Source organism: Dreissena polymorpha, chromosome 3 (assembly GCF_020536995.1).
Source record: "Dreissena polymorpha isolate Duluth1 chromosome 3, UMN_Dpol_1.0, whole genome shotgun sequence".
NCBI classification, from domain to species: domain Eukaryota; kingdom Metazoa; phylum Mollusca; class Bivalvia; order Myida; family Dreissenidae; genus Dreissena; species Dreissena polymorpha.
The window spans coordinates 68,704,026-68,717,843 of NC_068357.1; the positions used below are offsets into that span (position 1 = coordinate 68,704,026).

The 13,818-nt window shown below is 34.0% G+C and overlaps 1 long non-coding RNA gene across 3 annotated transcripts; it reads right to left on the reverse strand.

Moving 5' to 3' along the window:
* Nucleotides 1–5,834: 5,834 nt before the first annotated feature.
* On the reverse strand, nt 5,835–13,775 carry LOC127874659 (uncharacterized). Of its 3 annotated transcripts, none has more exons than XR_008047037.1 (4): nt 13,582–13,775; nt 10,541–10,658; nt 9,945–10,120; nt 5,835–5,979 (listed from the first exon to the last, which is right to left on the reverse strand). It is a non-coding gene; the product is annotated as an uncharacterized LOC127874659 (long non-coding RNA). The 3 variants fall into 3 exon arrangements; XR_008047036.1 differs by having other exon boundaries at nt 10,004–10,120; nt 13,582–13,770; XR_008047035.1 differs by lacking the exon at nt 5,835–5,979 and having other exon boundaries at nt 8,591–10,120; nt 13,582–13,760.
* Between the last annotated feature and the right edge of the window lie 43 nt (nt 13,776–13,818).

Below are 13,818 nucleotides of genomic sequence, written 5' to 3' on the forward strand. Positions count from 1 at the left end.
TATAAATAACTGTAAATCATTGTATTTATTATTTAAATAAGAACATAAATTAATTTTGTATATTACTCGCCGACGGGAATAAGTTAGATGTACATTGCTTATACATCTTCTCATTATTTATACACACACAATAACATTTATATGTCAACAAAATAATTGGTTAGATTTACAGCCACTAAAAATAAAATTTTAACACAAAAAGAGAAGTGCCGTCTGTTCGGAAGTGTGTAATGACCGTACAATATGATTTATTTGTTTAATAAAAAAAATATGGAGTAAGAATCCGAGCACCTAGGACTATAAAACAACAGAACAGCTACGAGAATTTAAATTCCAGTTAGAGCATAATTTGCTTTATGTTATAAGATATATGTATAATATAATATAACATTTTTAGCAGTATAGTTCTTACCCCGCACGTTTAAAACGACAGTCAATCTATATTTATTTAATGAAACAATATTAGAACGTTGGAATGATGATACACCGGTTAATAAAATACTAGAGACTCGATCTGTGAAAAGGGGTTTAATGTACATGTGCGTAAAGTGTCGTCCTAGAATAGCTTGTGCTGTCCGCACAGGCTAATTAGGGACGACACTTTCCACATAAACTCGATTTTTGCTTAGAAGAGACTTTCGTTAAACGAAAAATGTCATAAAAGCGGAAAGTGTCGTCCCTGATTAGACTGTGCGGACTCCACAGACTAATCTGGGACGAATCTGTACGCACATGCATTTAAACTCATTTTCACAGAGCGGGGCTCATTATGTATTTGCTAATATTTATTTCAAATGTTTTGAATGTGCATTTTCCTGTTGCTCATATGGAATAATAAATATAATTCAAAGTTTTCAAAGTATATCGGCAAGCAAAACATGGTAACTAATGGAATAAGGGCATACTCGAAATGGTAAAAAAATATCTTCATGTATCTACTTTAAAACGTTAAGCATTAATTTTGGTGTAAACTTTTATGTAAAAAAGGGAGATAATTAAATAATAACTTGATAGAACAGTATCTTATTAGTGTTCACAGTTTACAAAATCAAAGCACTGAAAGTACTGGTGGATTATTGACATGAAAACTCACAACGTGGCCCTGATTCAAAAGGAAACTAAGTTCATTTAGAAAAACATTCAAGTTTCTGAACCCTGTCTTCGCCACTGCGATGTTTAGTGTGTTACTAGTCTCGGACCAGCTTCAATAGGAAAGAGTTAAAGGGAAACATACAATCTAAAATATCGCCTGTGTGAATCGAGTATTGTACATTCGGATACTTTTTCTCGGTAACGGCTTTTATCGTTATATAGAGAATACTAGCAATGCGCATGTACTAACATTTTCACAACACCCAATCAAATTGCGTTGCGTTAACAGAGAGTTAGTTCTGCGGCGTAGACAGAAGTGCTCCGAAGTTTGCAGTAATATGCAAATTAGGCTGAAGATTGGCTACTGTGTATTATTGCCGCTTTGCGTCAATAATCCAACAATAACAATTTGTAATAACTTCTGAACTTACTAATAAGAGAATGTCACAAATATCAAACAAACAGTAGTCTATACGATAAATCATCGTATATTGTGAAAAAGAGTTGTTGAAAAATCCCCAGTATAGGGTCAGTAACATAAAGGTGGGATTATGATAGTGCTAATGATAATACTAATAATGATGATTATATCAATCACGGTGATAATGATAGTGATGATTATACAGCTAGGAAGGGCAAATAGTACGATAACACTGAACATGAGGCGTGGTGCCTAAGTCATAAGTCTACAAATACAGTTTATTTTACACGCTATGGCATTTCCTATGTATAATACATACATGCACATGCACTTGTGTAGTGATTAAAAACTATTGCAATATCCGTTTCAAAATTGTAGTATGATTGAACGTACGTAGGTCCCCATACTATAAATAGGGTACTCGCCCATCGAACGTTTGGGAAGGTAACCGTAGAGAAACGTTTAAGCGATTAAATAGTACGATTATACGTTTTATCGAATTCAGTTCATAAAATTGCTAAACGCTAATGTGTACAACTCTTAATGATAGAAAGTTTTATAAAATTAAACAAACATCTATATTATAGAACTATTCCGACAATTCGTAGAAATTCTGATGGGTATTTAGGCCAAACAATGTTATTAATTTCCACTTACATATACAAAAAGTAGGAGAGATAGGTCGTTAACTTGTTTTTACTATTCAATTGAATAAGAATTATTTATTAATATACAAATGACATGAATTCAACTTTCAAATCTCTGTATAATCTCTTTCGTCACTTGTTGGCAAATTACAATTATTAAATTTAGATAATATGATCGCAAAATATACAGCTGGTTAATTAAGTGTAATAAGCAAAAATGATGAAAACTTAACATGGAATACCAAAATAAACTTTGGGGTTCGTTAGGGAACCAGTAACTTGTTAACCTCTTATACTCCTCGTAAAATTAGTGATAATTGATGTTTTTTAGGGTTCACTACAAATAATGTTTTATCTGTCTAATTTGCAAATGTAATACTTTATGTGTATTAAACTTATTATAAACGTAAATGTTACCATTTGATATATGTATATAAAGTTGTAGTGTGTAATAGTAAAAGTAATTACCAATAATTGTGGCAAAAGTAATTTTCATGTACCTTATTTTGATACAACCTTAAACGATATGTATCTAGTGTCTTGTATTATTTTAATACTATTTTAATACCCGATATGTATCAAAAATAGACACAGCGTTTTTAAAGAAAACAGATAAATAAGCATGAGATCTATCAAATTCAACAACATTTATTTCAGCAATGAAGCTTACAATAAAGCTTCTAGCATACAATAGTAAATGTCTGTTTTTAGATATATTCCGTAATGGAAAAAAATACTGATTGATAATGCTATAAAAATCAAAAAGTAAACTCACTGATCGCCTTCCCTAAATAATTATGTAATTGTTGTTACTTCGAACTTCTGTTTTGAGAAATAAAATTTTGTGAACTAAATGCTGTTACAATTTATGTACTGTTTTATGTGGCCTGTGAAACAAATTAAAATATATTCTGTTCTGTTCTATAAATATACCTCTGGTTCAGTTGATTGTATTTATTATTTGATAAAGGAGTCAGCAAACTATTAAAATAAAATTGGTAGATTTTTGCATAAGCGTTTACACGCCAAATTCGATTTTTTAAATACACGGAATAAAATTCTCATTATATTATTCATTTGAAAATGAGCAAATAAAGAAATATAGAAATGTAATTATAATTGTATATTTGGTAAAGATATTTCATTCTCCATTTATGTAATACCACTTATGATGTTGTGGTTGTTGTTGTTATAAAGCCACTTGTTTACAATGTATTTAATATAAGAGAGACGGACATACTTTATTAACTTATCGTGTTAATCCGTTTTCAAAAATACAATTTGAAGATCAGACGCAATGGAAATATCGATTCTTTAAGCATTCTTACGTGATTTACATATCATCAAATATTTTATGAAAATATTAAAGTAATGTAAAGCTGTGTGATTTAAATCAGAATGAAGATGTATAACATATTCCTGTCAGTTGATATACTTTACAAATGCTTTTATTTGCCTTTATATATATATCAGCAAAAAAGAGTTAAATAATAAAGTATCAATCCTGTGTATTATCTCCGTTCATTGAAAAATACAGCGTCAATAAATGACAGACCCCAGCATATCCACATTATGTGTATAATCCTCATAAGCTCTCAACGGACCTACCAATGGGTTAATGCCTTTTTTTTCCTGTGCACCTGTTAGTTTTGATCACCGCTGATAATGATCGCTGCTCTGTGACCACAGCATAATATCAACGAACGGGGATAATACACAGGATTGGGGCCAATATTGAACCCAATAAAGTACATTATTGTTGTAACTATGTACTGCATTGCTATTGAAGATTGCAAAATGGGTCTTTCGAACTGGGATTCATGTGTATTTTACTGTAAGGTAACTTCTAAATGATTTTGGGGTTTCAGATATAGTTTTATATTATAACAAAATAAGTAGTTCTTTGTCGTTTAAGAACATGTATACTACATATACAATATTATCACATTCTATATACACTTATACAATTACTATTGCCAATTCATGATTTTGCGATATGTTGTCTGAGGAAGGACATTTGTTGCACGCTTTAGGATTTTTGCATCCTCTTTAAGTATGAATATTTAGATTTTTGCATCCTCTTTGAGTTTCACAGTGAGTGATTGACTAACTATGCGATTTACTTTTCGACGGTGTGATCGACTGACTGCGCGACTGTTTATGTAAGCGAGTGACTGACTGTAAGAATGTTTGAGGGACGGACTCACTCCGCGAATGAACATGCGATTTACTGACAGTGCGAGTTTACAAGTGCGCGATTGAATTACAGTTACACTGATTGAATAATTTGGCTATAACTTTTTTTCATCAAACGCCATAAAACTGATAGAATGTAAAGAATGTATGTGATCTACCGTAAATTCGGCTAATGAAAATATTGAGCCGGAGGGAACTCACTAATTGACTAACTGTAAGAATGGGATTGATGGACTGAATATGCGAAAGAAGCTGTGAGTGAGTGACAAGTGGGGTTACTAGATTAACCGAAAGCGCGCGCTTTCGGTATCGGTACCGAAAGCGCAAAAGAATTACCGAAAGCGCATTGAATATATGCGTCCGTCCGTCCCTTCTTCGTTAATCCGTCCGTCTGTTCATTCGTCAATTCGCTAATCCGTCCGTTCGTTCGTTCCTTCGTACGTCCGTCCCTTCGTTCCTTCGTCCGTCGGTCCGTACGTTCGTGCGGCCTTTCGTTCGTACATAACATAACATGAACTTTGTTCAGTCAGTGCGTCAATGTCACCTATCAGCCTTATCGTTACTGTCTCTCATAACGCCTCACTGTGGTGTGGTCTTATGTCAAATATATCTATCTTGGTCTGATGTGCGGATGTAGTATCTTTAAACGCGGCACATGCAATACAATAATTAATTCAAGCACGTACACTTAACAAAAAAACACGATATTTCTTTATTTCCGTTATCAGTTTAAAAATGATGGTATTACTAAACAGTAAAACAGATTAATGCACTTGGCCGCTAGATGAATAATGTTATACAATTATTCTGGGAAAATTTATTATTTCAAAACATTTTTAGTTGGTGATGTTATTCACGTCCAATAAATATATCAGTTCTTCTTATCAACCAGATGCCTGTTGTCTACTACTGTTTCTTATCATAATTGTATATATTTAATACACCATCAGCGGCCGAGCGCAGAATACTGCGCTTGGCCGCTAATTTTTGTTGTGTGGATTGCATCAAATTAAAGGTCAAATTCCGATATTGTATTACAAAAAACTGCTTTTTTTATAAATATATCAAGCACGTAACAAAAACATACGATATTTCCTTATTTAATGTAGCATTTTGCAAAAGTAAAGCGCTTTATATATAACCAGGTTTTATTATTTCTTTCTGGTTGAGTAAAAAAAAAAAATATAACATATAATATGTGTGCATAATTTATAAAAAGAAATAAAATGAAACACTTGATGTTTTATAATTTTGTTAAGTGCGCGTGCCATTGAACGTTAAGTTAAGCGAGAGATGGGAATTAAATTACCGTACACATAATTAAGAACTGAAACTATTCTGTCAGCTTGATTTATAAATCATGTTTCATCGCGCCAATATATTCATTATTTCAAAAATTGTGTATAAAAGCAAAACGATTGAAATTATGTCCGAAACCCAGCTTTTCACATAAAATGACCTTGAACATAACGCCAGCAGACCCGATTGAATACACTCCATTTATTCCAATCAGGTAAATAACAAATACAATAATAAAACAGGGGAAGTCTACACTGTGTATTAGCAACCTGCTGTGATGATCCCTATCTTGTCAGCTCAATACACAGGCACCTGGCTACCGTACTGGAAAAAAAGGATTATCTGTCAAAATAACTGATTTCATTTATTGCTAAACTGTTGTGTACATTTAAAATTAACAACGAGAATGGATCAATATCACCGTTGCACATTTTTATTAATTTCACAGTAATCTGTTCTTTAAATAGTGATAGCCTAATGAAAGACGGCGCTAATAAAGAATAAAGTGTGAAGGTGGATATTGAGAATAAGATCCATTTTCGCATGACACTGGCAGTATAGAATGTAGTCTTATATAAATAAAACACATTTAAGACATGGATAAAAGATAAATAAGACACATTTGAATCTCGCATTTCTTAAAAAAAATAAGCACGTAGTCACAAATAAATAAGATACGTTTAAGAAACAGAAAAAAATATATATAACATACATTTGCATATTTCATTTCTAAAAAAACAGCTCGTGAATCTGAAGCAATACATTTATTTCTGACACATTATTCTAAAAGTCGACAGACAACATAAGTTCAATGAGGGAACCACAATTAAATAAGATCCATTTTCGCATGATACTGGTCTAACGAATTTTTCAAACATTCAATTAATAGAGAGCAATATCTGGCTGTCATCATCGAACCTTAATTTGGTTGCAATGGAAGTCAAAATTGATGTGTAATGTTTTGTTTTTCAACTTCTTGCTCCAGAAAATGTTTTTTATTTACTTTCTCCATGTACATTAGTTAGTCCGTTTTTGCGTTATGATTAACTCAAAAATAATGGTGAATTGAGTGTTAAAGATTTTTATCAAAGTTGTAACATTATGCAGTTCATAAGGAAGACGTTATACGAAATCTAGCAAAATAACGGCGCACAGACATTTCACTTAACAAACGTAGTAGGTGTACGTTTCGGCGGCTACTGCGTCTGACTGCACTAAAATAATTACAATGCTATCAAGCAATGATCGTAAAATTATATTTGTTAAAACACACACGGCAACATAAAAAAACGTCTTTTCATAATATGTAAGCTTTCCGAAACGTCACATTTCAACGTTGAAACTTCTAAAACGCAGTCAAATTTGACCTTGCCCCGGGGCTCACAAAAATGAAAAATTTCTTATATAAGGCCTATTTTGTTAAAACTTTCAAAATCTTCTCGTCCATAATCATTGGGCCTAGGGCTATCAAATTTGGTATGTAGAGACATCTTATAGTCCTCTACCAAATTTCTTCAAATTTTGCCCCTGGGGTCAAATTGGATCCTGCCCCGGGGGTCACAAAATTGAACATATGCTAATAAAAGGTCTTTTTTATTATAGTGTCACCCCTATTGAAAGGGCCAGCCAATTCGGCTTATGAGACACCCTTGCGTGTATACCATGTACCTCCCAACTCCTATCACTATGCCAGGCGGATAGAAGTCGGTAACCATTCATGTTTAACGCTCACGGCTCACGAGCCGGCCATATCGTGAGTGCTAGTATAAGTGCTAATATAAGGCCTATTTTGTGAAAACTTTCAAAATCTTCTCGTCCCTAACCATTGGGCCTAGGTCTATCAAATTTAGTATGTAGAGACATGTAATAGTCCTCTACCAAATTTCTTCAAATTATGCCCCTGGGGTCAAATTTGACCCTGCCCCGGGGGTCACAAAATTTAACATATGCTTATATAAGGCCTATTTTGTGAAAATTTTCAAAATCTTCTCGTCCTATAGGCCTATATTTAAGTATTTGCACATGCAGAGAATATTTGAATAGCCTTTTTTCAGCAGTGGAGCGATACAGGGCCATCATGGCCCTCTTGTTGTATAGTATCAGGTACTTCGTTACAAATGTGTTTCTTTTGCCGTTGATAACTGAATTTGTCATCCGTCCGCAATAATAATAGCGCCTTCAAGCGTTCCATAAATAAACTGTGAAAATGGAAATCTGGCTGGCTACACTTGGCGACAATATGGTTATAGATCTTTCACGGTGAACGGCAAACGAATTGAAAAGCGATTTTTTTAAATATCCAACAAAGGCGTCGATGATACCAGATTTATAAAACACGTTTTCAGGTTCACAAATACTGACTATAATCAAAAGACGGTAATTAAGTATTACGGCCAGAGCGACGCTTATTTGGGACTATCGCACGGAAACCGGAAACGAAATGATCGCGAATAAGACAATTAAATGATTTTCACTTTTTCCATTCACCTATATTTATACTCGAACTGTTATTGTTATTGTTGATGTTTGCTTACAGTTTATACTTAACGATTGTTAGTAGCATATATTACAATATATGTTTGTACTGACCGTATATTTTAATAAGACATAAACTGTTGCTTGTTGTTTTTACAGCTTATTATTAAGTTATCTTTATTGTCGATAATGAGCCTTTGCACACACTTTTTCGAGCCAATGTTTGAAACTTAAACGGAAAAAAACGATCGCTTACATCTAATTTTACTTTGATTGTTCGTGTGTTCTGCTGTTAAATGACAAATGGTCGATAAAGTGAAGTAAGATCAACAAATAATACCCACTGTAAGAACGTGACCGTCGCGTTTAAACGTGAACTCAACGAACGTTTCTATTGTGGTTCGCGAACGTTATCTACATCGTATGCGTTAAAACAATTTATATCAATAACTGCATTAACCAAAATTAAAGTAATATTTTCATAAAATTATAATAGTTGATGACTTATTATGCATTTTTCAAAGAACAGAATTTAAAACAAAGTACATGCATTTTTCAAAGAACAGAATTTAAAACAAAGTACATTAAAAAAAATCTTCGTTTATATGTTGCTTTGAACCAAAACAAGAATCATTTGTGGCTCGGCACGAGATAAGGACACCACCATCTTGTCAAGAGATGACTTCTTCATTATAAAAGTGCAAAATCTGACAAATTAAAATCAGAAATTTTAGCTCTGACTTCTCAATAGGGACGAATTTGTGACACTTTTTATGTTTACTATTTAACACCGATTTTGATTAAAATCAAAACAAGTATCATGTGTGGCTTGGAACGAGATCAGTACATCACCATCTTGTCAAGAGATGACTTCTTCATTATACAAGTGTAAAATCTGACACATTATAATCTGAAATTTGCGCTCTGAATTCCCAGGTGGGGACGAAGTTGCGACACTTGTCATGTTTAGTCTTGGACACCGTTTTCGCAAATTTTGTCAATAAAAGCCAAACGATTTTATGATATGCAGTGCATGTAATGACCAACCTTATGACTGTAAGCCTCGCCACAAATGCCGTTGTAAATGGTTAAACTGCTTAACACGTACATTGGGCCGCAAAATGTAACAGGCAAAAAAAACATAATGATATCATGGATGAAATAAAAAGACAAATCCAGCGTATTTCATAAAAAAATAAGATGATTGAAAGGCCATTACATAACATAACAAGGTATGTGTTTGTAAAACACAATACACAATGTCCCCTTTTGAGCGATTTTGACCCAAATATTTGACCTTTGACCTTGAAGGATGACCTTGACCTTTCACCACTCAAAATGTGCAGCTCCATGAGGTACACATGCATGCCAAATATCAAGTTGCTATCTTCAATATTGCAAAAGTTATGATTTTGACCCATATATTTTACCTTTGACCTTAATGTTTTTGTAAAAAAAGTGTGACATGTGCATAATACACCCCATTTAAAATGAATGGATGCAATGTAAAAAAGTACATTATTCACAGGGAGCTAGAGACAGACAGATTTGGAAACTAAAACAAGCAAATTCATTGACAATGTGTAAACAGTGCTGAGTGAGCATAGAATTTCTTGTATTCAAATGCTTGTGCAGAAACAACATAACATGTCTACATTATATTCCCTTAAAATACTTTATCATGCTTAAAATTCATAATTATGGATGAAAGGCTGATTAAAAAACAGACACAAGATATACATTTATGCCATTATAACCATATATTCACCCTTACAAATAAAACTGTATTTTTAAATTCTTTGATGAAAACTGACCTCTTAAGTCTTCAATTAAATACTTGATATGTTAAAAAGGTCCATCACAAGACAATTACTGGGCAATACATGTATATAGTCCGTGTTACCACCCACACACAGCTCAAACTGACGGTAAGATGTAAACATGGTAAGGTAAGGTTGCACCAGGATCTGCCAGGTTCATTTGTGAAGATCTGCAATGAAAATATATAACAATGACTGATAATTTATGACTGCAACTTTCCACAAACACATCAATAATACATCAATACAGTGGTAACCACATGTTATTTTTCCCTGCATTGTTGTTTTTCTTATTGAACTTAATATTTGTAAAAATAACACAACACATTATTAATCAAATGATACACTGTTATCAACATGAAAATAAGATTTTTGTTTTGTACATAATTTATTTCTGTTCCCTCCAGATATGCATAGTGAAAAGAGCTAAGGCATTTTTGTTTAATAAATTCTGTTAGTTTTTATCTAAACATCCGCATACCATGGATAAGATAATCAATAAATCATATGTTGTTTTTACTAATGGAAAAAATAGAATAAATACTAAACACAAATGAGGTAAACAATACATGGTGTGAGTCATACCATACCTGCTAATTACAGTATAAGCACATCTTTTGGTACTATGTCATTATTCCCAATCAGTATGTTATGATGTGGATCAGCTTTGGACACATGCCCCTACATGTATATCATTGGAGTTCTTCACTGAAACAACAAGATACAGGCCTTAACAAAATTATTGTAAAATATATATGTGTGGTTTTAATTATATTTAAACATAATATATTACAAATAAAACTAGAAATGGCGCGGCAGAGGCCGACGCGTATCCCCACGCCGAATGTTTGACCTAGGTGTGCCCCAGGGTTGGTAATGGGGCCATGCATAGCTGAGATTGACCGTATTGTCATTAGAGAAGTTCATCATCAACTAGAAGTGAATTGGTGTAGAAATGAAGAAGTTATAGTAAAAGGCAATTTTGGGTGGGTGTGACATATGTGGGCAGGGCGCCCCAGGGTTGGTAATTGTGCCATGCATAGTTGAGATTGACCGTATTGCCATAAGAGAAGTTCAGTATCAATTTGAAGTGAATCGGTGTAGAAATGAAGAAATTATAGTAAAAGGCAATTTTGGGCAGGTGTGGTCTATGTGGGCGGGGCCCCAGGGTTGGTAATGAGGCCATGCATAGTTGAGATTGACCGTATTGTCATAAGAGAGGTTCAGTATCAATTTGAAGTGAATCGGTGTAGAAATGAAAAAATTATAGTAAATGGAATTTTTTGGTGGGTGTGGCCTATGTGGGCGGGCGCCCCAGGGTTGGGATTGGGGCCATGCATAGTTGAGATTGACCCTAATGTCATAACAAAAGTTCAGTATCAATTTGAAGTGAATCGGTGTAGAAATGAAGAAATTATAGTAAAGGCAATTTTGGGTGGGTGTGGTCTATGTGGGCGGGGCCCCAGGGTTGGTTATGGGGCCATGCATAGTTGAGATTGACCCTAATGTCATAAGAGAAGTTCAGTATCAATTTGAAGTGAATCCGTGTAGAAATGAAAAAATTATAGTAAATGGAATTTTTTGGTGGGTGTGGCCTATGTGGGCGGGCGCCCCAGGGTTGGGATTGGGGCCATGCATAGTTGAGATTGACCCTAATGTCATAACAAAAGTTCAGTATCAATTTGAAGTGAATCCGTGTAGAAATGAAAAAATTATAGTAAATGGAAATTTTTGGTGGGTGTGGCCTATGTGGGTGGGGCGCCCCAGGGTTGGGAATGGGGCCATGCATGGTTGAGATTGACCGTATTGTCATAAGAGAGGTCCAGTATCAATTTGAAGTGAATCGGTGTAGAAATAAAGAAGTAAATGTAAAATAACCTAAAAAAATGAGTGATAATTTCTGACGCGGCCCCACCCCAACCGCTATTACTTTTGACCCAGGGGTCAGATCAAAATTCCAAATAGTGCAGGGTCGCACATATGCTCATAGCTACCATGTGTGTAAGTTTCAAGGTTCTAGTGCTTTTAGTGTAGGAGGAGATAGTGGCCAGGACGGACGGACAGACAGACGGACGGACGGACAGACGGACGGACGGACGGCGGAGATTACCACAATATCCCCACCTTTTTTTCAAAAAGCGTGGGGATAAAAATGCCCACACAAGTATCGAATCTGGTAACAATCTTACCAATATTCCAAAACATATGAGCAGACAACCTTTAAATTGTCTAAAACTGGAAACTATAGTCTCTTAAGTGACTTCCAAATTTGTGTTGTTCTACATTTTTTATTTCTATATTTGTTTTAACGAATCATTATCTTTGCGCATCACTGTTTTAATTTCAACTTGATCATGAACACTTAACTGACATTGATAACGCATTCATTAATCCTTTCAGTGCGGGAACCGAATTTTGAAGGCCTTTGCAAACAGTTTGGATCCAGATGAGACGCCACATAACGTGGCGTCTCATCTGGATCCAAACTGTTTGCTATTCTGATAGTATTTTTTGAAAAAAAAATCGAAGAAATGCTAATTGTAGAAATTCAGCAGACAACATTTTAGCAGACGACAAATTTCCCAGCATGTAAAGGGTTAATTCTGGTGTTACAAATAGAATTGTGATTGCTTACAGTCCATTACAGGATTGCACACAGATTTTTAACACAAATTTTATAATACATGTACAGTCAAGTTACCATTACCGGATCAGTAGCGTAATAAAGTTGTTCTGGTGAAAAGCAATAAATGTTTTGAGACTTCTTTTACATCAGTTTGATTAAATATTACCTTTGCTCACTGATTCAGCATATAGTCTTATTTTTAAACGCAGGCAAAATGTATTTGTGATACCTTTTTTTCGCTGCAAAATTCATGCATTAACAGATCAGTTGTAGCCATAACGGATCACGTGATCGAAACCACTCAGGGGGCTTCTACCACGCTATTTGAACTGTCGAAACATGACCTGTGTTGTTTACAATGCTCAAATTACATTGCCAGTTGTAAATTATATTCATTTGTTTTTGTTATAATTGTTTTCTATATGTGATTGAAAATGCTGTGTTCAAAATATCATCCAAAACTGACAACTATTTATCGGGAAGCGCATTCTTGAACATGAAAGTGATCCTCTATGGGTAATGATACGGTAATGGTAACTTGACTGTATCTACTAGCCTGCAACCCGGGAGAGTCGCGGTACTTAAGGAATATTCATTTGCGTCTAGAAACCATCTTCAAATATCAGATAAATAATACAACCCAATTCCATATTCATTTGACAGTCTTTCAGCTATCAATTGATCAATCATCTTAAAAATCAATAAAGTGAAAGTTGAAAACTTTGAGAAGCATATAAGCACTAAAATTTATCAAAGATGTGTTACTACAGTTGATGTCATTTTAAAATCGTATAATAAGAAATGATTTGACAGATAAATTGTGAAGCGTTTTAGATTTTGACAATTGTGTAACAGACAGAAATATCCGCTAAAATCGTCATTATGAGAGCCAATACGTCTCATAAACACGTTATGATTGATGAAATATATTCTTTTTACAGGAAATGTTTTATCCACATACTACTTCTTGAAGCAAACAAACTGAAAATCTATGAAAAAATATACCTTGGCAAAATCCAGAAAGTTTATCCGAAAATTTATGTTGATCTGCCATTCCATGCCCTACTGTTTTGATTGTTATATTAACTTAGGTTAATCTACACCATAAAATATCAAAATAAAAAAGGTAAACATCAATATTTAAGTATCCATCGTGTATTTTTAACATCAAAAAATAAAATTAAAATAACTAAACCATAATAAACACCATAATAACGGACAGCGATTACCGTCTGCAATTTC